We start from the raw sequence: 4,237 nt of genomic DNA on the forward strand, positions 1-4,237 counted from the left end.
TTTATATTACAAGGGTTTCATCTCGAACCTTCACTGCAAGTTCCACAAAGAAGTATTTTATATTGCTAGGGTTTCATCTAGAACTAACACAAGTTATACTGAGAACCCTATTATGTTTCAAGGGTTTTATCAAGAACCTGTACAAGGAGTTTTTTTATATATATATATATAAGGGTTTGTATTAAGAACCACACAATATTCTACAGATATTTTTTTTTATTGTGTTCATCATTATTCTTGACACTGAGAAACATTCAAACAATTTTTAAAGAGGATTTTGTTTTTATTAATTAAAAATCTTTGAACAATGATGGAAAAGGACAGCAGACTGTCTATGGAAAAGCTATCATGTAGACCCGGGGGGAGGACAGGACAGAGATTAACACAGGTCCAGTGGAATCAGCAACATGACAGCTGTACAGGGTGTCCTCAGCAGGTGGATTCATATCATCTCCAGCAATCACGATATAGAAAGGGATTACAAAAAAGACAATTAGTAGCACCAATACAAGGCATACATACACCAGATAAAGCCATCTATAAAAAGTAAAGTAAAGCCATGCATGGTCGATAGAGCAGTCAGAGTATGCATTTATTTATTTAATTAATTTATCAACACATCCTAATGGTGGCAGTGGAACAGACTGAATAAGTCTGTCCTCTATCCTATGACAAGAGCCTCCACTGGCACAAAATCAGGTGAATGTGAGTGAACCCCACAAGCTTTTCACATTAATTACTTTTACTAAAGTTGAAATACTTTTCAGTAAAAAGAAATTACTGGAAAAGGAGGTTCAATACTCACCCTAATCCACTTATTGAAACCAGTGCGTGGCACACGTCTTTTTTGTCCAAACTCTCTAACTCATGTCTACAAAAAAGAAACAAATGTTAACAAAAAATGTTGCTGAAATAAAATAGTAGATTTTACTTACCTTGATAATTTTAGGTTTCTGATAGCTTCAGGTTTAACTTCAATCCATCTTGTAATACAAATTCACATGTGAATAGTAGTAATCACCACTGATATGTCACACCTGTTTTAAAGAGGGCGGAGCGTATATTCGGTAGCAAAGCCATCATTCAACTCTCACAGGGCAACCAACCTGGCAGCCAGCTCCCAGGTCCTGCACATAATAAAATCCAGCTTTTCTCCTGGGCAACACAACCACCAGCAAACATCCGCAGGACAACCAGCTCTACCTCCTGAGCCCCTGCTGTCACCCACACTCGAGAAGAAATAGGTCAACTCCCCAATTTCCAAAAGTGAATAAATGCGACTCATGAGGTCCTCCCTCCAGGGTGGGTTACAACAGCAGGAACAAAATTAATATACAGAGAGTATATTGTGTTGCTACATTTATATTTGTACTCTATTCTAAATTTAAAATTCTATTTCTATTCTAAAAACAAAAAAAGTTCTTCTGCAGACAAATGCCTCTTAACTCAGTCTCATAGTGCACTGATAACAAAGGAAGAAGAAAAAAAGACTTGAAAAAACTTTAGCCATGATTCAGTATTCACTCAGAAATCAAGTCAATTTTACAAAGAGAGTTTGGAGTACATTTTAGCTTTTTAATAAAAACAAACCAAAAAAAAAAGAAAAAAAAGAGGCTACTTTAAGGGTGAAGTGCAAATCCACAATGCAGTAGAGGGACAAACAAGATTTGCATAGCTCAGGTGGTACAGTGGCTGTCTCCCAACCTGAAGGTTATGAGTTCGATCCTCAATGCTTGAGTAACTTTTTATTTTATTTTATAAAATAGTAAAATGTACTCAATACTCTCCTTGTAAAATTTCCAGAGAATTTGAGTGAATACTAAATCATGGTTTAACATTTAATGGTAATTAATGGTAAAGATCTTCTAATACCCATGTTTTCAACAGCCCTTGAGGAACCCTTTCTTCCAAAAAGGGTTCTCTCTATTGAAACGGTTCTTACAGGAACCATTAGCTTCAAAAGAACCCTCGAATTATTTTTATTCATTTATTTAAAAAAAAAAAAGGCTTCCTCAGAACCTCTGCTCTTCATGAAAAATCCTTTTGGAACCCTTACTTCTAAGCATGTAGAGTTTTGGAGACTTGAGAAGAGGTTTTGCTCTGTGTCAGTTTAAGTAATTGTGCTATGCATGTTTTTTGAGTGATTTAGCAATCGGAAAAAACTGTAAACACAAAGTAGCACACAATCTTGAAGTGAAACAAAGTGTATATCTTATTTCAAACTTCAAACCCTACGAAAAGTAGGGTGTGCAAAAGTATTCAGCCTGTGAGATGTCCTTCTCTTCCGCGGGGACAGGGAAGATAGTGCGAGTAGAAGGGAAGATGGTTGGCGCCAAATACTGGGCGATCTTAGAAAACAACTTGTTGGGGTTTGCAAGACCTGAGACTGGGACGAAGGCTCACCTTGCAGCAAGACAATGACCCGAATCATACAGCTAAAGCGACAATAAAATAGTTAAAAAAAAAAAAAAAAGAAGCATCAATGTGCTAGTGGCCAAGTCAAAGTCCTGATCTAAATGCAATTGAAAATCTCTGGAGAGATCTCAAGATTGAGGTTCACAAACACTCTTCAAATAACCTAGCTGAGCTGGTGATGTTTTGCAAGTAGGAATGGGTATACATTTCAGCCTCCCGATGTGCAAAACTGATAGAGACATACCCCAAAAGACTTGAAGCTGTAATTGCAGAAAAAGGGGGTTCGACAAACTAATAATTCAGGGGAGATTAATACTTTTCCACACTCAAATTGTTAGGGTTTTTTTGTTGTAAAAGAAGTTTGAAATAAAATATACACTTTGTTTCACTTCACGATTGTGTGCTACTTTGTTTTTAACTTTCACATAAAATTCCAGTAAAATATTTTGTTTGTGGCCGTACCGTGCCAAAATGTTGAAAAACTCAAGGGGGTGAATACTTTTGCAAAGCACTGTATATGTCTGGAAGAGGGCTCATGAGCACTACCCAGAGATCCCATCCCCTCTCAACCATGGAATTTACATGAACACAGAGACTGGCAAGTTAGAACCACAATGGTTTGATGGTGATGTCATCCCCAAAGCCCTTGTCGATTTCTTGGTAGAAGAGGAAACAGATGAGGATGACTTTGCAGCTGATGAAATCCATACAAATATGGATGATGATCAGGAAGAGGAATTAAAATCCAGTTATATGTCATCATAGTTCAATTTTATGGTTAAGCTGCACTCTATTTTATACTGTATTTCTCCATTTGGCTGCACACAATGTTAATCTATTGTTAAGAAATGTTCACTTTCATTTTTAGTCATTTTTATTTTTGATCAGCAACTCTACACATATTCTAGCGATGAGTCACGGGTTGCCTACATGATGAGTTTGTGGTCAGGTAAGGCAGCAACTTGGGGTATGGCTGTGAGCAATACTAGGCCAGGATTAAGTTTATCACTTCCTGAATTCACCGAGGAACTCAAGCAGGTATTTGACCATCCCATTAAGGGTAAGGAAGCCGGAAGTCGGCTCCTGGACTTTTGCCAAGGACAATTGTCAGTCGCCAAACACTCAATCCAGTTTTGCATATTGGCAACAGAAAGGGGGTTTGACGAGACTGCATTGTGCAGCATTTTCCGTCGCGGTCTCAACTCCAGTGTTAAGGATGAACTAGCGATTCGAGATGAAACCACGGAACTGGAGGACCTCATCGCACTCACCATACGCTTGGACAATCGTATGCGTGAACGGCAGCGGAAACTCCAGGAGGAACGCGTCAAGCCTGGTCCCGCGTCCTGAAGGCCACCTCACCCCAGCGGAACAACAGCCTGATGTAAGGACCGATGCCTGCTTCTACTGCGGGCAGCTGGGCCATCGTGTGTCGTCCTGCCCGGTAGGACCTTCCCTTCGCTCTAGAGGGACTACTGCCATTAGAGGACAGTGACTGGCGGAAGATTCGTTCGCTTCCACTGTCGATGATTCTTTGCGTGAGTCCTCCGATGCCAATACTGAACTTATTCATTATCCCACGGATAAGATCGTTAAAAGACTTGAATTTAATGGTGAAATATGGGATTTTAGTTCTCTTGTCACAGTTACTGTACTTGTTGATTCCGGTGCTGACGGTTGTTTTATTGTGTCCTACTTTTTGTTTGCGCAAGCCGCATTGGGTATTGGACTTGGACAGACGTTTCCTGGAGGATGCTAATAGGATTAGCGCATCTCTTGAAGTAAAATTATCCGGTAATCATTATGAATTAAGACGGTTTCT

General features: G+C 39.2%; 1 long non-coding RNA gene across 1 annotated transcript; it reads right to left on the reverse strand.

The window, feature by feature from the left end:
* Positions 1-318: 318 nt before the first annotated feature.
* Positions 319-1,021, reverse strand: LOC144057170 (uncharacterized). Its single transcript, XR_013295174.1, has 3 exons — positions 936-1,021; positions 806-871; positions 319-451 (listed from the first exon to the last, which is right to left on the reverse strand). It is a non-coding gene; the product is annotated as an uncharacterized LOC144057170 (long non-coding RNA).
* Between the last annotated feature and the right edge of the window lie 3,216 nt (positions 1,022-4,237).

Source organism: Vanacampus margaritifer, chromosome 8 (assembly GCF_051991255.1).
Source record: "Vanacampus margaritifer isolate UIUO_Vmar chromosome 8, RoL_Vmar_1.0, whole genome shotgun sequence".
Classification (NCBI taxonomy): Eukaryota; Metazoa; Chordata; class Actinopteri; order Syngnathiformes; family Syngnathidae; genus Vanacampus; species Vanacampus margaritifer.